The sequence below is a fragment of the Saccostrea echinata genome, unplaced genomic scaffold (genome assembly GCF_033153115.1).
Source record: "Saccostrea echinata isolate AGI-Se365-2 ecotype Australia unplaced genomic scaffold, CSIRO_AGI_Sech_v1 ptg000002l, whole genome shotgun sequence".
NCBI classification, from domain to species: domain Eukaryota; kingdom Metazoa; phylum Mollusca; class Bivalvia; order Ostreida; family Ostreidae; genus Saccostrea; species Saccostrea echinata.
The window spans coordinates 669,508-691,991 of record NW_026889751.1 but is presented as its reverse complement, the minus strand read 5'-3'; the positions used below and the strand labels follow the sequence as shown (position 1 = coordinate 691,991).

General features: G+C 32.3%; 1 protein-coding gene across 1 annotated transcript in view; it reads right to left on the bottom strand.

Moving 5' to 3' along the window:
• Window positions 1-22,484, bottom strand: part of LOC133204607 (ADP-ribosylation factor-binding protein GGA1-like) — a 261,424-nt gene that overhangs the window by 14,697 nt on the left and 224,243 nt on the right. The window lies entirely within an intron of this gene.

Below are 22,484 nucleotides of genomic sequence, written 5' to 3'. Positions count from 1 at the left end.
TGAAAAACTTTATAGTAAATACTGTTAAAGCTATGGCTTTTCTATACATCATATGTCTTCAAATTTCACTCTCAAGGAACATTAATCTTTTTCATTTCTTCAAGAACTTGTCTGCATATATGCCCCCTACTGTTAACTATAACACAAAACGAAACAAATATAGAAATGTTAATTTCGATTGAATTTTCTAATGATGAGCTTTGACAGGTTTTATGCATCTCTAAGTCTGTTCTTATGAAAATGAATTATAAGATGCTTTTCTGGTTTGGCACAAAGAGTATTTCTATTTGAAAAATAAAACTTTAAATGCTTATTTCGTGTCCCTGTCAGGAAAAAAAAACACAAACAGTATTTCAATGTTGGTAGTCATTTGTGTTATTGGTCATGTACAACAGTTACGCTTTGTCAAAGAAAAATATTTAAAAACACAAAAAGTTTTTAATATAAAGTTTATATAAAAAAAAAACACACACACACACACACACAAATTGTATCAAGTTACTTGATTTTCGGAATGTATTTTTTCAGGAATAAAACTGGAAGAAGTTTCCTGGGTTTTTTTTCATAACTGAATGTTTAATAAAAATTGCAAATTGCAGCAATTTATTTTTACCTGATTCAGGGCAAAATTAACATGTGATACTATGTTCATACGATAAAGTCCCCTCAAGTCTTTGTAAATAACACAGGCGCAGAACAAGTCATTGGAGACCTAATGGGAATATAATCATCACAAAATTATAATAATGTAGAAATTAAAATAAAAATTTGAATCATTTTCGAATAATCCAATTTTATGACTTTCTTCTTTTTTTTTACAGATATTTCATTAGGGTTTTAAATTTGAGCATCATTTTATTCTTTAAAATGCTCTATTTTAATTTCATTTCTGAATTGAATACTTAATAGATGACGAGATATTTTTTAATCAGAATTTTTTTTTCAAGTCATTACTGTATCTTGTGATCATGGCAAAGCTAAAGCTTTTCTTTCGTAAGATTCTGAACCATTTATACCACGCAAAACTCATTGGAGTTTTAAGCAAATATGTTAATTGTTATCAAGTTGATATTATGATTTTACAACTTTGTTTGAGAGTGAGAAATTTAAAGAGAAATCTATGCGATATTTGCAATAGTTCAAGTATCTCTAACATCACTGAATGTTTTACCAATGTTTTGATCATCAAAGTGTGTATTTCAACGTACATCGAAGAGTCTTGTACACATACAATGGACAAGTTGTCTAGAGTAAAACAATTTGTATGGAAAACGTCAGTCAACATCTGACTAAACGATAGTATTTGCTAACAAGGTCATTGCATCGACCATAGAATTTGCGAAATGTTGACATTTAAGAGACTGTTAATTGCCCTGTATCATCAAATTCTTTGTCAATAGCCTGCAACGTTTAAAAAATTGTTCGTGCGTAGAATATGCTCTTGCATATCGAATCAACTGGGAGACCTTAACTCCATATGCAGGTGATAATGTTATATTGCTACATAAATAAGGGAGGTTGACATTTAAAAATTTGAAGTCACCATGTTATAATCATAAAGTTTAGTTGTTAATTAGCTTTGAATGTCTTCCTTTAGTGAAATACCAAATATGAAACAAATTTGTCAGACCCGTGTTGTCTTTTATTTCGAGTTCAACGTCTAAATGTTGAATTGAAGATCACAGCAAGAGACTCCTTTGCATGCAAAAGTTTTTGAATAAATTCTGCTTCATATCTTAGAACTTCATACAAACATCGTATTTTTAGGATTTGAAAAAATCTTTTTGATTTATGTGATGGAGGACAATCTACAACTTTCTTTTCCACTTATATATTGATGACAATTTAAGCATTAAAGTTAGGTGGACAAATACTTTTTATCAGTGTTGCATTTCACTCATGATTGTAGGAATTTATTTACTATATGTAAGAACAGGTTGTTAAAAAGAGCTATTTAAAGAAGATCGTATTAGTCATTAATAAAAATGATTGAATACATACTGAATAGATATTCCATTCAAAAACGCTTTTCACTCAATCGAATCCTTTTCTATGTTGCATTTACACCCATCCTCAAACCAATACATGCATTTATTCTTATTTTTTTAATTGAAATGAGTTTCAGACTGGTCTTGATACTCACAGTAATAAATGATTTTCATGTGACACTTAGTTATCTATGGCAATATCAAGAAATTTAAGACATGTCTTCTTTCACTATACAATATTCTTTTAATTATTTTAGTTAATTTATTAATATTATACTGAGAATTTCTCTCTATATGTTTTATCGTGAACTTTCATAAATTTTGATTTCTAGTAGCAATGGCAACACTGTTCATCGTCAAATACCGATATACATAAATTTTGTATTTTAATATTGTCTATTTGTAACCCAAATTCTTTAAAATCGGACCAAAACTATCGGATCAGCCTTCTTAGAAATTGTATGCAGACAGACAGACTACGACACCTTACCATGGCATTCCATAAGTTCTTCTAATCCTCGACAAGTAAATTTTGAAAAACAAACAAACAAAATCTACAACCATGAGATTAAGTGGCATTTGATCATTTTGAACATTATCTGATTCATTAGATTACACAAAAGCCGGATCATTTCTAATTCTTTGTATTAAAAAAAACAGTGTCAGACTTAAAAGTTAAAATTATTATTTTGAAAGAATTTTTTTTTAAATTTCATTTAATTTTTTAAAGATTCTTTTTTGTATGCTTTGTCTTTCTGCATATAAAATATACAATAATTTTAGCATGTTAATTTTCACACTATTTAAGACAGTGCCAGTAGGTCTAGATATCTCCACGACAAATATAAACATTTTCAGGACATTTTCCATCATGAAAATTAAATTTTGGACCCATACAAAGAATGTTGAATTAATTTTTATTTTTAAATCAGCTACGAACCAAAATTTTACAGATGTTCTCTCTGACATAAGAATAATAATCACAGCTCAGCTATACGATGACAATACTGCCATAAAAGAGTAATAAGGTAAATCTTTGATGTTTACATTGTAATAAAATATCAATGTATTTTCTCTTAACTTTTACATTTCATAATTATAGAGCCATTTGACTTATTACCTGTCATGGTGTCAAATTGTATCCTGAAAAACTTTTCATTTGAACAGAATTGCATTTAAATGTCGCTTATTTGTGAATAAATCGAAACATTAACGAAATTTGAGATTTATTTGAAAATCTTTTTTCTGTAAAATCTACATATAATCCACCCAATTACACAAATAAAACAATTTCCTAATAGAAAACGATTTAACATAGTTCTATGGGAGATGCAAATAACATGGCACCAGCTGCCGTCTAGACCAGTCAGAAACTTGGTCAATAAAATATTTTATTTCTGTCTTAAAATGAATATATTAAAGTACATTGAATATTTGTTTTGCTAAATCACAGATTTGACATCATTTTTCATATAATAACTTTTTCTTGAAATTTTATATATCCTTATTGCTAACATATTACATGCAATTGCTCTTTCTGAGTTTAATGCCATTTATTTTCTCAAAATTTGATTCATTGTATTTTGCTAACTTTATTATTCAATAACCAATAATGAAAATGGTGAAGATATCTACGAACAGTGATTGATCCCAAAAATCTTTCAAACGATAAAAAATGTGAAGGGCATAAAACACGGACCCCTGGAAATTTCAAAAGTGGGATCAGGTGCCCAGGAGGAGTAAGCATCCTCTTTTGACCGGTCAAACCCGCCGTGAGCCCTGTGCATTGATCGGGTAGACTGAATAATCCATAGTCAAATTTAGTATAAAAACGATGGTCTTAATTGGTAGGAAACATGTCAGTCAAAATACGACCCAGTGATAGGTTGTGTTTGTGAAACAAGGTCATTATAACGACGATAGTATTTTCGAAATGCTGACTTTAAACAAGGTCGTTGAAATCCTTGTAGCATCAATTTATTTGTCACTAGCTTGCCTATAAAGGATTTTTTTCTTCCTAGTTGTCTTTTTTCTATTTAAAAATAAATATGAAATGTACTGACAATTGATTTATGGGCTTCATTTCTTTTTCATGCCAGGGAAGCAAAGAATCCAAAGTTAAGTAAAGGATGACTGCACTTAACGCCTGTTTTGGGGTCTTTTTCGGTTGCTTCTGTTGCTTTTCTATCTAAATCTTATTTCACTTTTGTATGTTTATGAAAGAATCCTGTCAATTTGGAACCAAATTTAAATCTGAAAATGATTTTAGACTGTCATACAATAAAATGATTCAATGTTTTTTGTCCTTAGTGCTTTCCAAATATAAAGAATTTACACTTACCTGCCCTTGACTGAACATTAGATATGCATGAGAGGTGGAGCTAACATTGTAAGAATGGGTCTAAAATTAGACTAGATAAATAACAATGACATGTTTGGAAAAAAGAACGTGATCACTCTTTCCAATCTCCCTCTCCATTCTGTATGGCACAAATACACTTCTGACAAAGGTTTCAAAACGAAATTAACAATATGAGCACGTCAATGTAATTAAAGTAGATTTTATATCAATGCCAGATGACTTAACGTGTTCGAACACAATGTCCTAGTTATCACAAAACATGCTACCTTACAAGTCACGTGACGGAATTTAGTATTCACAAAATTACCTGAGGTAAGAAATCACGTGGTGAATTATAATATTCAACATGTCACAATCCTTGGTTACAACACTGAGAGGGAATGTAAGAAGAAGCAGTTTTTTCTCTTTTTAACCATGAGCGCATGTTTGTCCATTAATCTCCTTTTGATACATTATTATTTATGCAAATATACAACTACTGTTAAACGTAGAACAATAGACAAACATGCGCTGACTATGTATAAAGTCAGTAAAAAAGTGGGCGTCCTCATTATCGAACGGAGATTCAAGAAATTGTGATGACCCCTGCCTTTGAAACAGACTCGAACTTCGTAAATACGCACTTTTATTAAACGTAATTACATAAAGTTGTAGATTGGATGTTGACCATTCTTATATTGAAAAGAAAAATGCTTGTTTTGAAAGTTTATTTTGTCGCAAATTTCGCATGTCCTTAAGTGCAGTCATCCTTAGTTACAAAAAAAAAAAATAATCGTCTCTTTAAAAAAAAAATTAGATCTCAATATACATGTAATCCCTGACATATAAAAATCAGGTTTTACAGAAAAAGTAATTTTTATCAAAAATTATTGTGATGGAATGTTTTGTTAGAAAATAGACCTCTATAATATTGCTTCGCAATAACTATAAACAATGTACATGTATCCAGATAGAAAGAAGAAGTCGACAAGAGTGCCAAAAGGTGGATTATTATTCATTGAGTACAAGTCCCACAGGGACATAGTCTTGTTAAATAAAAAAAAACATTTATCAACTTTGATGTTTACTACAATGAGATTATATATTTTGATTAAATAGTAAATATCTTACTTGCTACTAGTATTTAAGGCGATAGCTTGGAGTATTAGAGGCAATCAGTTTATGTGAATTATTTATGCAAATAAAATTATTTTGATCCCTTGTTGTGTCTTTGCTATACATACTCTTATTGTCTGTGAATACAGAAAAACGACAAATTAATACCTGCTATCATTAACTTGGTTTTATAAATCGTGCTTACAGGGATGCTTGTTTAAACTGAAAGTGACCATGAAGCATTTGACTTCAGTCAGAATTTGTTTGTTGTCCTAAAATGCATGTTGTTTAAAAGGGGGGGGGGGTGCCGCGCCAGAAAAAAAAATAACAATTTACCTCAAAATCTGAGAAAAGCAAAAAAAAAAAAAGGTAAATTGTCAAAAGTCGAAAATAAAATTTCATGGGGGATGGTGTGGGGTGGTTAGATTCCAACTTTTTTTCACAAGCAAACTGCATTAATACATTCCGATGGGGCAACAAAAAGTGTGCGGGGGGGGGGCTTTCAGTGAAGAATTTCAATAATTAAAGCTTATGTTTGGAAAAAAGTGGGGGAGGGAGAGCAGACCCCTCTGCTCCTCCCCCGATACTATGTGCCTGTCTTAGGTTTATTAAAGAAAAAAAAAACAAAATTTGATATGCTATTCATCAATAATTTTCTTTTCATCTTTTCAATTTCAATTTTCAAATGTCAGTTTACAATCAATATTTGACTTTTATGAATGACTGAAATTTTCACATATATCTAAGACTGCGTCATGGTCCTTGGGCCAAGACTTCTGACTGCAACATGCCCGATGTTACAGAATACTAATGAATATATTTCAACTTAATAAAACAAATATCTATTTATCAATGGAAAGGATTTTGTTTTTGTACTGCTACTCCTGTAACTATTTTTTTGTATTTGACTGTAAAATTGCATTCGAAAAAAGGAAAAGGAACTAACTGGATCTGATCTCCAAGAGTCTTTTTTGTGCGGGAAAATGCCTCAGAGTTAATTAAATATTTATTGCATCCCTGGCCATGAGCGGGGTTAAGACAAGTCAACTGAGATTCAATTTACACCTCATTTTCTCATAGTAAATCCTGGCAACTCTCACAATTCTTACAGGTGTTTGAACAAATGATATTTTCAACAAAAAACATTTCAAGGTTTTCTCCTGCCGTTGTCTAACGGATGGAGGACTCAAATATTATCTAGCCTTCATTGGCAGTGCACGTCATTAGCTGGGGCTACTTAAAGAATAATTTACCCATAAATCATCAGTAATAAAATATATAACATTGAAAAGCGAAAACGAGATTGTCATTTCACCTCTTGGGAACATTTAGCTAAAAATTCATTTGGTGTAGCAGGTTCTTTTGAATTGCATTTTCAAGGTGTAATGTTCTGAATAAATTAGGGGGAAAATATTTAATAGTTTATGAATACCCTTATTGAAAGGTCGCAAAGTGTTAATTTTGTCGAAAATATGAATGTATGATGCCTTATGAAATTCAATTATGGAATAAAAAGTAACATCAGAAATCAGTGGGGTGCAGTTTTTGGCAGTCAAGCGAAAACGGGTAAGGGGCATCTATAGAACAGTGTGCGTCACTATTTATTATTCTTTAATATCATCTTTGAAATTCGAATGAAAGAAAGAGTACAAAAGAAACGTTTATAAACGTTTATAAAAAGCATAAAAGAACAATAAATTAGCATTCTCTCTTATTAATAATAAGACAAGATTAACCATGAGCAAATACTAATGACTCTGAAAAGAAAGAACTACTGATTTATCAAATATCTGGATTGAAAATAAAATTAGCATAATTTTGGGGCAATTTGCTACAAAAGATCGAATAAATTAGGCCAGGTTTGCTTTTTATAAAAAATTGGACCACAATAAATCGAGTATCTTCTCTGTTTAACATAATTTTAATTTGCAAAATCACTCCCAATCGCACTACATATTTCAGCGTGATATACTTTGATATCTGCCACTTATTTGGTAAGCAATTCAGTCAAGTGTGGGAAAAGTAAGGCAGAAATTTTCTACGTCATTCAAATAAATCTAATGAACAAACTTGCCGGGGGGGGGGGGGGGTATGAGGTCTTAGTTAACTTTTATTTAACTTTATGATTTATTTCTTTAAAGAACTCACATTCATTGCTGATTTGTACTATGTTTCAATTTCAGCATGTTATATTCTTTGAAATAACTGAAGTTCAGTCTACATACGATTGTTCTGTGTAATTCTTTTGCAGAAAGATGTATTTCTTCAACGCATGTTCACCTATATTCGAATATTGAATAGAAATATTAAATTTGACAGAGCGTAGTGCTCTTATAAACGTTCTGTGTGAAGAAATAGGCTCAAAATACTGAGGAAGGGCAAAACTTTCAGTGAAAATTTTTATATTTTCAATATTTGTTTGATTTAAAAGTAAATATATAGTTGGGGTATTTACAACTTAAATCTTTAACAATTATGTAATGTTGAAACAAGTGGGAACCTTTCTAGTAAGCTGTGAAATGTGCTTCCTTTATTTTGTTTTTCATAAGTATTTTTCATGGGAGGGGTATCTACTTTTTTATTCATTTATATATTTTCATTTATTTATTTGTTTATTTGGATTTTGTTTTTCGACGTACAGAGCGATTGTTTTGTGAGGTGAAGGTTAATCTTCCTTTTTCCAAAATGGAGAAAGCATTTTTACATCTTCTTCTTTTAGAAATTGTTTCTACAATTCTTGTGCAAAAAAAAATCTAACATTAAGTCGCTTACTCAGATATGATTTAATTAGAGTTTCAACATTCTCGTTTAAAGTCAGCACTTCGCAAATTCTATCGTCGTTATAATAACCTTGTTCGTAAAAAATAAGTTAATTGAGTTGGATTTCGACTGAAAAGTTTCGTACCAATTGTAAATTTGTTGTTTTTAAAGTAATTTCTTCGGATTACTTCGTTTACCTGCTCAATAGGTGTGACGGGTCGACAGGGGATCCTTAGTCCTCCTACGCACCTGATCACAACTCTGGTATTTCCAGGGGTCCATGTCTTTGTCTTGTTCTATATTTGTACTGCTGATTAGATTTGAGTTTGATCACTGTTTTATTCTTTTCTTTTAAACAAAGAACATTTTATTTATAAGTTCTGACAATGAATGTAAATTTGTGCAAGAAAGAAATGAGAACGTAGTCTTTAGAGGGATACATAGCATCTGGTATATTCCCTACATTGTCATATGAGTGGCATTCGGATTTTACATCTTCCTTCTCAATTGTATGGTTAAAGGCTGAGTTGTTAGACTTTTCCCATAGTATTCCAGGTGTGCGAATATTGCGGATTGAACGCTTGAAACCTGTCGTATGCATACATGTAATAAAAATGAATAAAAATAATTGCTCGGGACAAATAAAACATTCATATATATTGCCTTACCCCAATGGTACTGTAGTATTTCAGGTAATTCTTCATGCTCATTTATTAGAATTAACAGTTGCTTGATCTATCTATTTTTGCTCCTATTTTATTATTATCATTACCACTATTTCTTGCATAAATACACATAATATCTTAAAATAGTTAAGAATGATGTGAAATTTGTTCGAAACCCCAAATCCCACAACTGCAATTTAACGTCAGTGCGAATTGTATTTAGTTTTCAATACCTCCAATTAGCCGATATGCATTTTTGATGGCTATCGCGCAGTCACAAAAAGGGTTTTAAAAAACTTAATATTTTGCCACAAATGACAGAGTTAATTGAACTTTTACTCGTTGCTTTTGCTGGATTACCAACAAGGTTTAGAGTTAATTATCGACTTCTTCCAAAACTATGGCGCAATGGTTTGAAGTTGCGATGTGAAAAACCGAGGCGTGTGTCATTTCAAAACAAAATAATATGATATCATGATTAAAAATTTCTATAACTCATTTACAGAAAATGCATTTTGCATTTGAACAGATTTTCTTGCCTTTTATTTCTTTCGCAACCGCACTCTTCTAATATTATATTAGCATAATGGATTACAAGAATAGAAACGTTTTGCACATTGACGTTAGCAGGTAATCAATTCTCAAACAAAAATGATATCACCGCTGTCATAACACCAACGTTATGTCAGAGAAACCGCGAAATTTGCAATCTTCTACCTCAAAAGAAACAAAATTATCCTAACCTCCCGTGGGAAAATTATAAAATTTAATTTTTGTCGATAACTTCCTAGTAAAAGATAACTATGGAAACAAGATTTTCACACCTTTTCTCAGTAACTGTGAGGCGCAGTTAAAGTGACACTAGGCGGAATCTAATAGCTAGCACGTGTTTTATGTAATAGAGCTAGCAATTAAAAGGATCTAGTCGATTGTTGCAGTTTGCGGCATCGGGCTGGCAAAGGTGAGAAGATTATGGGATTTCCGTCCGCTCAGCTGCACCGGAAAATATTACAACTCCCAAAAGTTTACGTAATCAACTGAGAAATAAAAGTTTCTGTTATTATTCGGTGAGAAAATGTTTTAATTTATTCAGACATGCGTGGGATGTTACAATGAAATACATAGGAGCAGTTGGCTCTGCCATGACGTAAAAGCAAAAGGATACCCTGATAAAATGAATTCATATAAAGGATTGAAACATACTCCAATTGAATAGAATTTGATGGCTATGTGAAAAGGTTTCAAATAGACAAGAGAAGGATACTAAAAGTGCTAGGCACCTCGTAAATGATAATGCTGAATTGTAAAGCTTGATTGTGAATGGCATTTTTCTTCTAGGTTAACACATACGGACATGCCATTAATGATTTAGAATTGTAGCGGCATAATATATCAAAAGTGAATGTAAAATAGTTTTAAGATATCTCCTAAAAATAATAAATGGAATCGCCATTTCCTATAAAATGAAATTTAGTTCCCTACTGTCCAGAGTAATGTCATTATTAGGCCTTTGAAATTTAACAACGAGAGAAAAAAAAATAATTTATCACATTCTATGACTCATTTAGTAGGTACATGTAATCTGCTATAAGATTGTTTTAGCAAAAGAAGTTAAAAAGTTTCATGCAATGTTTTATCCAAATTTATAAACATTTGTTTTCACTTATCCTTTTGTTCAAATAACCCGGGTGAAATAGTAAAAAGAGACGAACACAAAGGTTTCCAAAGTACAAATTCACTTGCCAAAAACTATTTACTGATAAAAATCAATACGTCGATGTTTCCTTCGACCATTTACGTGTGGACAGGGGATTGTATCGGATTGTCATGAAAAGTAACGATTGTTTTGAAGGAGATAAAATCTGTTGGCGGTAGGCGAGCGTCTTGACTAACCCCTATACAAAGACCACAGTATGAAGTATGCTACTGTTACAAGAAAGTTCAATATATGTGTTAACAAGGGTCACATTATTTTTTGTCTAAATAAATGATTTTCTCAAGTTTTTGCCGCTATCGCAATTTTATCGATCTAGCTTAATCAAGTTTGGAAGTTTATCAAAATACAAATATTGATATTCACAAGATAACGAATTATCTTATCGCTAACCATTGACTGCAGTTTCCTTGTTAAAAATCATCCAAACAACTGTTATTTTCAAATGGTAAATATCTTATCAACTACAGTGCAGCAAACTAATTTTGTTACAGCATCGATGCTGATTTGAATGCTTCCTTTGCTTGCTGATTTGAATGCTTCCTTTGCTTGCTGATTTAATGCTAGTAATCCTTATCCTGATGCTGTTTTATAATTAGGTCAATGCTACCGGAAGTAGCATCATGCTACAGGAAGTAGATAATGAATTTCAGCATTGCCGTTTAAAGCAATAAAAGTGCCTTTTACAATTATTTGATCATAATATCTCACTATGTATCAATAATGTGAATACTTTAACCAATATTCTTTCTTTCTTTTTTAATCATTTACTGAATTAAAACTCATTGATTTTCTAGGATAATGCTGATTTTATGTAGGTCAATGCTGGTTTTATCCTTTGCTTGCTGATGCTGATCCTGGTAATGCTGTTTTTTAAATGCTGATGCTGATGCTAGCTCAATCCTGATGCTACTAATACTTATGCTGATGCTGGTTTATGTAACAAAATTAGTTCCCTGCACTGTATCTATAACTTAGAGTTGCGCATAAAGAATGTTATCTGCATTATTTTGAAGAAAAAAAAGAAATTTTAAAAAAAATACTTCACTTCATATCGAAGTGAGCATTAAATCAAATCATGTATGCCATCCCTATTACGCTATAAACATTTTTAAGGCATATAGAACATCAAGAAATTTATTGAATTAAAAATAATATCCTGCAATATCTTAACATTTGATGTTTGTATTAATAACATTTGTTGCATTGTAGTCAATAAAACAGTTTTGCCTTATTTATATGAAATTCAACGCAAACTACTAGTTATCGAGGCGGATTAATGGAGTTACTTTCCATATAAAATTCGACATTTTAACGTATCCTTTTGCTAAACTTACATTGTTTATTCTATGCATGCATCCTGCAAAGACATATCTTTTCCTCAATACAGTATTACTTTTCAAAAGAATGCAATAATAAGTAAAAATAAGTAAAACAAATATGGTTCTCGCATAATTTAAGAGGACAACTTTTACAAATTATCGGATGCATCTGTCAGGGAATAATTTAGTCGTTGCAGATATACTGTAGTGTTTTCGAGTTATTTAATCCCTTTACTACTAGTAATGTGGTATAACTTTAAAAGATCCATTTGCCTATTTGTATGCCTCCACAAACAAGAAAAACTTTTAAGATTAAGGTTATACTTTTCCCATATATTCAAAGGATTATTTAATTTTTTATGTTTTAAAAGACTTTCAATCACTAACCTACTGAATGAAAATATATCTAATGCTGACTTTAACAGAAGAAACCAAGAGAAAACAAAAATACGTAACATGAAAGGTAACTCTTATTGCAACATTTCTGCATCTTAAAAGAAATCCCTTTTTATGCGAAAATGATTTTTTATATGTCCTTAGCATTTTGAGAATAAAAAAATTGGGGAAATGTGACCGGTAGTGACATGCTTCCTTTCACTGTAAGAATACTTTCAAGCACAGCAGAACAAATATATTGATACCGTAAAGAAAAAAAATCTTTTTACATCACATGCAAGAAGTTATTCTTTATAAATTATAGTTTAAGAATTCGATACCCAATATAAGCTGATATATTAATTTGAGAGATAAAATTATCAAAAGTCAATGGCTATTGTTTGTATAATGTAACTATTGAAACACAGTCAGTGCAACAGTTTTACATCATAACGAAGACAATGCTAGATTGCTACATGATCATACATGACTTTTCGTTCAATCCCTGAAGAAAAAAAAGAAATACCCTCAAAAAGCACTTTTCAAGTTGTAACTATGACAGGCCAAATTCACAAAAAAAAATATAGATAAACATAGTTTAACAGATGATAAACAAGGTTTATCGATTGTTAACAATAGTTTACAAACAGTAACCTATTGTTTACGATTCGTTATCTTTAGTTTTCATCTGTAAATCTAACGGTTGTAAACTGTATTTCCGATACAAAATCAGAGATTCTGGCGTTTAACTGTGTTTCGTAAGGTATGTCACTCGTTAGCTTTTGAGAAAAGTTTAGTCAGAACCTGTAACTTTAAAATTATTTATTCGATTTAATTTTTTTTATATATACATGTATTTGAATTAAACAATGCAAATTATACAATATTCAATTTTAAAACTGCTCAAAAAAGTAAAGAAACAAGATTTATGGGGGAACTATTTCTTGTGGTGGAAGGATATAAAGAAGAAAATTCTTCATCTCTTCACATTTCTTTGATTTTTTAAACTTTAGCCTTAAATATTTTTACTTAAAAGAATTTTTTCCCCTCTATTATATGCTAAGAATTTTAAATATAGGTTTCAGTTAATATTTTTAAATCAAATTTTACCCATTCACTCAACAGACTTTGCCACAAAATGAAGATATATTCAAGAAGTCAATATAAAATTTGCATTATTTCGCCTGAAAATCGCATATTTTGACCAATATCTCAAAATTGACATCACTGACCACAACTTTTTTCTTTCATTATTTTAAATTACACGGTACATTCAACCAATCAGCACTTAAGTCATAAAAAGCTACCACGAATATTATTTTTTTAAGTGCAAAAAGGTCACACAATACTTTACACCCATTAATTCGAAGGATTTTTTCAATAGTAAATATTACTTTAACTATTTTACATAAATAAAATTATATTTATTGCAATGATTACATTTAATAAAATAAAGTGATTAATCTTAAAGTTACAATTTAAGTACGCAAAAAGGTCAATTAAGTTACATGTAATACTGTTACCCAATTAGAAGCACACTGACCCCAACTTTCTTTGCGATTTTGAGTCATGCTATATGAGTAGCTATCTAAAATATACTTCTCAAAAAGTATTGCTTGATATAACTAATTTCACGAGTGACATACCTTAAATGTAAAACTATGTTTATTACAACTTTGTGAATTTGGTGCCTTAAATAGATATATGTATACTTTACTGTTAGTTTCACTAGTTTACAATCGTAAACTTTAATTAACATTCTTTAACTACAGATTGGTCGCCCGTTTAGCGAAGTGGTTAGAGAGTCTGCTCTAGAGTGCTGATCCTTACGTCGCGGGTTCGAATCCACTGAGGGACATAAAGACCGGTCCTTCGGATGAGACCGTATAAACCGAGGTCCTGTGTCACAGTAAGTATCTGCACGAAAAAGAATCCTCACTGCTCAATGACCTGAGGGTGCTTAGTTAGTAGCCCAACAAGCATGCACCACCCAGATCTAGAGCAGAAGACTTTGAACCCACTGAGGTGGATTCCCTAGCAGTTGTGGATGCTTGGGAACCCAAAGTATCTGCAGAATAATCAATGCTGTGTATGAAGTAGTGGAGTATATGTAGTAACTGTACTAACAAAGAAAGTGTATTAAAACGAGAGGCCCAGGGGCCACATCGCTCACCTGAGCACTGTGGCAAGGAAAAAAGCAAAAATCAGTTTAGTATTGCAATGCTTAAATGCATAAGTGGTCCCGACCTACCCCTAAAAGGGAGGGGGTATGATTTGAACAAAATTGAATCTACACTAAGGATGCTTACATATTTTTTTGACTATTAAACTGTGACTTTTTTCCTACAAGTTTAAACTTTCATTGTAGCCCCTACCTACCCCTGAGGGTCATGATTTGATCAAACTTGAATCTACACTATCTGAGGATGCTTCCATATAAAAATGAACAATCATGGCTTTAATTGCTGTTCTTGAGAAGAAGATTTTTCCTATATATTACTATGTAAAACTTTGATCGTCCATTGTCGCCCCACCCTACCCCAGGGGTCATAATTTGATCAAATTTGAATCTACACCACCTGAGGATGCTTCCATATAAATATGACCAATTATAGCTTTGTTGTTCTTGAGAAGATTTTTTTGAAATTTTTCTTGTATACTCCTATGTAAAACTTTGATCATCCATTGTGGTCCTACCCTACCCCCAGGGGTCATGATTTGAACAAATTTGAATCTACACCACGTGAGGATGCTTCCATATAAATATGACCAATCATAGCTTTGCTGTTCTTGAGAAGAACATTTTTGAATATTTTCCCTATATATTCCTATGTAAAACTTTGATTGCCCACTGTGGCCCCACACTGCCCCTGGGGATTATGATTTGAACAAACTTGAATCTACACTACCTGAGGATGCTTCCACATAAGTTTCATATTTTTTAACACAGTGGTTCTTGAGAAGATTTTTGAAAGATGCCATAAATTTTTCATGAATTCGCAATTATCTCCCCTTGGAAGAAGGCATGACCCTTCACTTGAACAAACTTGAATCCCCTTCACCCAAGGATACTCTGTGCTAAGTTTGGTTGAAATTGGCCAAGTAGTTCTGGAGAAGAAGATGAAAATGTGAAAGTTCACGACAACAACGATGACGATGCCAACGACGACGACAGACAAATTTTGATCAGAAAAGCTCACTAGAGCCTTTGGCTCAGGTGAGCTAAAATATTGAACTTGTTATATTATCTGACAGCATTAACTAGACTGTGACAAGCAGGCAAACTGGTGGCATACTTAAATAAGCAAGGAGTCTTTTACTAAAATTATGGAATTTTAGGCCCCTGGATTCAGGCTCTAGGGTGGGGCTAAGTTTGTCATATATTGAAAATGCAGTGTATCTTTCAAAATCTTCTTGTTTACTCATGGTCATTTTAGCAGGCAAATTATAAAGAGTACTAAACTGTTTACCAAAATTGTGAAATTCATACCCTAGATCCATGGGTCCGGGCCCTAGGGTGGGGCTTAAATATTGAAAATACATTGCATCTTAGATAATCTTTTCTCTACTCATGGGCTGAGTTTGCAGGCAAACTGTTTCCATGAGTATAATAGATACGTAGCCTTCTACCAAAATTGTGAAATTCATAGCCTCCATGCCCATGGTTTAGGCCCTAGAGTGGGACTAAGTTGGACATGTATTGAAAATACATTCAGATTAGAAAATCTATTTTTACACATTGACATCTTGCAGGCAAACAGTTGGCATGATTGTAATAAGCAATGAGCCCATTGCTAATATTGTAATGTACAAAATTGTGAAATTCATGGTCCCCGGGCCCATGGTTCAGGTCCCAGGGTGGTGCTAAGTTGTTCAGTGCAGTGTGCATGTGCCTTATCTTCTAGGAGACAAGCTGGTGCATGAATGTAATGGAGTTCTTGCCAAACTGTAAAATTTTTGCCAAGTGGGTGGTCATAGCCTGAGAAATGCATGATACTTGGGTGACCATCAAGGCCCATATGCCTCTTGTATTGATATATGACACTTTAGAGTTACTAATACCAGTCACAGAATATGGAATGGATCAAAATATAAAACTAAAACCAAAAATCATACTTCCAGGATTTCCTCAGAAAAGCGGGATCATGGTTCATTGCATGAAATGTAACTTGATAGGGAGGTGGATCAGTGTTATACACAGACATTGGTCTGTTTTTTGAGTGGTTGTGCAAGGAATTAATATGTGGGAAAAAAACTTTACAATATGAAAATTACGAATTAAAGGAGGCATCCTATCCATCTGTCCTTATTTAAAAACAGAAGAGAAGTTTACGTTTATATGTCGTAAAACCTTTAACATAAATGCCAATATGTCCTGCAAGTCTAAAAATTTCATATACTCCATGATTTGTACTTCCTGCAGAGAAAAACAAGTGGACAGACCAGTTTAAAACTAGCTGACCACATAAGGGTCCATAAACAACAAATATGGGACCCCTCCATCAAGAATACACCTCACAATGAACACTGATTATGTGCCAATGGAAACTTTTTAATATTTTCATTTTATAAAGCTTTAGATAACAATGAACATGGAATTACAGAGAGCCAAAGATTATTTTGTAAAATTATTTAAACTAAACTGAATGTAAATTATCATAGCTTAAGAGTAATATTCTATTACTATGCTATTACAATGTATATACTTTTGGCACCTTATTGACATTTATTACATGTACCTGTGCCAATTTACATGTATGATGCTGCCTTTTTGACATCATAATAATTAATGGTGTCATAACAACGAAGTTGTATTGTTTTAATAATTTTGTTACACTTTAGATCTGGAGCCACTAAGTGTAGTAAATATGAACTTGTTTGTTAAATTTGGATTTATTTTTCAACTTTCAATATATATATATATATATATATATATATATATATATATATATATATATATATATATATATATATATATATATATATATATATATATATATATATATATCATAATACAGGAAATGCTTTCAATCAACTTCTATTTCTGACTCCTCTTCTTTTATTTAAGTGAAAGAGATACAGCATGCATGCCTGTTTGAAATACCTTGACCATATATCTTGTGACCATCTATTTACAGCAGGTGACGCTATCAAACAATATTCAGGCTAAAGGCAAAAAAAAGAGGGGTTAAAGTAGGTTTGTTTCAAACTACAGGCAAACACTCTCTTATATCATCATTTTTAACACAGCAAATAAAACATTTTTAATAAATATTGTGTCAGTTAAATTTAATGGCAGCTTCTAAACTGGAGTAAAAGAGACATAACTAGATTTATGTTCTCAGAAAATCAGAACTATTTAGCTTCTTTGCTATATAGATATACACACTGTCATCACTTGTATAACGCTTTACCCACAAAATTACGACCCTTGAACCAATAAAATTTTGCTTGCCCACGAACATTAACCCCCACGAATTAAAATGATTCTATGTGTCAGTGTAAGTCTTGTAAATATATTCCTAATGATTTTATGTTGCTTCATAACGTCCATTATATTGATTATAATAGTGATTAAGTATAAATATCAAATTAATTCATAAAGGTACATTAAAAGCTACAATTTTGAATCACTTCTGGAATAACAAAACATTTTCAGATTTGATAAAAGCATGTGAAATTTACAATTTTCAAACAGGTTTATTGTTGTCATGGAATTTGCATTCTACATGTAGAAAGAATTCGTAAAATTTTATGAAAGTTCAAAGCATATAAAATAACTTTGCCACTACAAATCTTCACTACTGTAACCATTTAGTATAAAACAACAGTGCACACAAATGGTACTTAATACCACATTGATACAAATATCATCTTACAAGATTTTGTTCACATAATGGATAGTCTGCTTAATTTATATTTGTTACATACATAATGATTACAAAACTATACTTATTTCTTTTTTTCTGTTTTTGAACCTGTGAAAAATTTTCTAGAATGAAAAATCACTACACTTCATGTACTGGAAATCTTTTTTTGTGGCTTGCTAGGATTCAAAAAATAAAAATTAAACACCAATACCTGTAATCAACAATTGTAACTGGTAACACAAATACTGCCTGATCATAATGATCTATAACATTTATGTCTCTATAAGTAAATCATTCATAATCATGCCATCAAAATTCGTTGACCAATTTAAAAATACTGAGCATCTTATATTTACATGTTAGACTTTAAAGTTTTGTAAATTATCACAATCTAAAACTAATACATATGGAAACTTTCATATCACTATATTACAAGGTCATGGCTACAAAAAAGTCGTAACAAATATTCTTGTTAAATGACTTAATGAGATTACTTTTACCATGATGCAACATCATGAGCAAGATTCTTCTCTTTGCACTACACTATTACATAATTCTATAAAACAAGAAGCCTATGGGTCACAATCGCCTGGGTCACACTGGCCTTGCTCATCATCAGATTTTATCCCCTGTTTATTCCCATGAAAAATGTTATCCCTAATTGTGACTCCACCCTAACCCTGGTGTCACAATTTCAACAAACTTTAACCCACACAACACTGGGATGTTTCAACATTGAAACATTCCAACATAGAGGACTGTAATGCTGATATTGACATTATTTCATCACTTCTACATGTGTATTTTATGAAAGACAGCATAAAAATGAGAATGAAACAGTGATGAGAAAGACTTCATTATTTATACAGTCAATGACTGATTAGGCAGAATTTAACGAACCACTGAGTCTTGGAGTACTTGATTTGACCTTTCTATAGAAAAGTATCAGGGAAACGACAAAAAGTTTAATTTTTTCCAAGTCAAAAATGTGAGAGAGGCAAAAAAGTCAGCCAGACAGACATACAACCATGGCAAATCAGTATGTTTCTACCCTGATGGGGCGAGACACAAGTATATCCTCAGCATTTAGAGCTTGGTCCTGCTACTGGCTGGTCATTCACTCCTTCTTTTTCAACAGCCTTTTGCCCTCTCTTTTCTCTGTGTATTATTTCAATCAATTTTTTTTCCTGTTCTTCTAGAAATGAACTCAATTGCAAAGATTTTTTTTGAAAACTCAGTGGAGGGAGGGACCGGGCAACATTTCCAAGTCGTAATTTCTCTTCATACACTTTAAGTTTATCTTTTGCCTCTGTAAAAAAGTTCCCCTCGTAATTCCTCATGTCTTCAGTTAAACCTGAACTCAAGAACTTGTAATTAACTGTGAACCATGAAACCAAAATTGCAGCATCATCAAATTCATATTTATTTAGACCTGATTTCTGAAACAAAGGTATATGAGTACTTTCCAAGATAACATCATGCTCAGAATCATAGAACATAACAACCATTGTAGTATTTCCAACTCCGATGCATGGTGTCAAAAAATGCTCCCTTTCCGGATGAGTATGTTTCTGAAGGAAAGAAAAAAACTATGGTTTGTGCTATTATCTGAGGGTTTCCGGATAGCACACCGGACTTCACTTTCACTCATTAAAATTATATACATGTTATTAGGGCCCAACATTAAAAGTTATGACTAAAATTAAAGTTTTTCGGACAGACAGAAAAGTAGGTCAAACTTAAAAGTCATGACGTCAAAAATCACAAAACATTTGGAGAGGTCATGTCACATGTAATTGCACGTTAAATATGAAAGCCATATTTTTCTAATTCAAAAGATATGAACAAGGTTTCAAACTTTTGTGATAGACAGACAGGTGGACAGATGAATGAGATACTTTTGTGCAACTGGGGGGCAATAAACAAATCACTTCACAAGGGGAAAGCTGTCTAAATGACAACAGAGTTTTCTTCTGTGTGAACAGTACTGCATTTCTCACATGAATTATAAAAATTTTCTATTCTGAAAAATGTAGGGGGTGGGTGACATCCTGACAAAGTGAACGTACCCTATGAACACGTTTTACATAAAAATGTTCAACAGCTAGTATATTTCTCATCTATTATCAAAAATGAAATTCCAAGTACCATGTATGTCTCTGATATATGTACAAATGATCTGCAAAATAAAAACTTCCTATCTTGAAAAATTTAGGAGGAGTTATCCGGACAAATTATGTACAGTACCCAGTTGGCAGCTGCCCATCCACCCACCACCTGCCATTTTCACCATTTCAATAACCAGATTTTTACTACAGAAAGCCCATTTAAAAAACCAAAATATGATGAGTTTTAAAATTGTTGGTTTTCCCCAAAATTTTTCCAATTTTAACTGCTTTGGTTCCTGTACCAAAAAGTGGTATGAAAGCCCTGTGAGCAATAAGATCAAGCGAGCTTTTCTGATTACCCATTGTTCTTGCATCCATCCATCTGTCTGTCCCTCCAGAAACTTTACACAATTTTGACTTCTCCAGAACAAATGGACTATTTCAACTAAACTTGCCACAAAGCATCAGTCTGTATCAACAGATAGCTAGACATACAGATCAGCAGAGAGACAAAGTGATTGATCGTTATACCTAAAAAAAAATGATTGCAGGTATAACAAAGGCCTTACCTACACTTGTATCCCCATATTTACCTGTCATCTTGCAAGATTTATCATCACAAAAGCACTGATCTTCCTTTTTCCCTGCACAAGATTTGTCAACTACATAACAGCAGGATGTTGCAAGTTTTCCAAACAAATGATTTGCCAACAGCACTGTCAGTTCTGTTTCACTTAATTTCTGAGGATCAATTTTTATACTTCTTTCTGAAATAAAAAGCAATCAGCAGTTAAAACTTAAAACCCAACTTTTTCCCCCATTTCATGCATGGTACTTCCAATATTAATATGATTGAGGTTCTATCTCCCATTTGTTAATGTTTTAGAAACTTGAAATGTACATCATATGCAGATGGTTGAATATTAAAATGACTAGAGCAGTCCAGTTGTCGATTATCTGGAAAAAAAGGACTACTGTGGATTCATTTTAATTTGTGGGGAGTCCATGTTTGTGGGCAATCAAAATTTTATTGATTCGTGGACGGTGGGGATGTAATTTCATATTCCCTATATATCATGTATATATATCATGTATATGCAGAAGGTTCAATGAACTGATACATAGACGAAGTTAACGTTTGTGGCAATGTAAATTTGTGGGTTACCCTTGAAATCCAATAACATTTGTCCCTATCAAACAATTATGATTCCACATATAAGATGAAATGGTTAATATCTACCCAAAAAGTCAAACTTTCATGGAGAAATCTCTATTGTTATATCTTTAAAAATTGTTTGCTACATAAATCTAAAAAGTCTAACATTTCCGATGTTTTTGCTAAGCAGTCCAAAAAATATTGTTTCACAGCTCGGCGAGATATTGGACCGGTTGGCGAAATGTTGCACAACTGTGACATTTTCTACATCACACTTAATTTGCATTCGTTGATCAACAGCTAAGGCATGTCAAATGACAAAAGTCCAGAAGCTAAATCTAATTTGCATTCGATGGTGTTTGATTTTTTAAAGATTTTTCTTTAAATATTTCTATGTATAACTTTGATCCCCTGTTGTGGCCTCGCCTACCCCCCAGGGGTCATGATTTGAACAAAATATATCACTACCTGAGGATGCTTCTGTATAAATATGACTACTTATGGCTTTGCTGTTCTTGAGAAGAAGATTTTTTGAGAATATTTCTTATATATTCCTATGTAAAACTCTGATTCCCTGTTGTGGCCATACCCTACCACCAGGCCAGGGGCATGATTTAAACAATCTTGAATTTACACTACCTGAGGATGCTTCTGTATTAATATGACTGATCATGACTTTGCTGATCCTAAGCAGAAGATTTTTAAAGTTTTTTTCCTACATATTTCAATGTAAAACTTTGATCCCCTATTGTGGCAACACCCTACCCCCAGGGGCTTTGATTGAATGATTTAAAATCTACACTATCTCAAGAAGCTTTCATACAAGTTTCAACTTTTATGGTCCAGTGGTTCTTGAGAAGATTTTTAAAGATTTTTCCTATATATTTCAATATAGTTTTGATCACCTGTTGTGATCCCACTCTACCCCTGGGGCCATGATTTGAACAATTCGAATAATCTGCACAACCTCAAGAAGCTTCCACACAAGTTTCATCTTTTCTGGCTCAGTGGTTCTTGAGAAGAAGATTTTTTAATGACCCCACCCTACTTTCTCCTTTTCTTAATTATC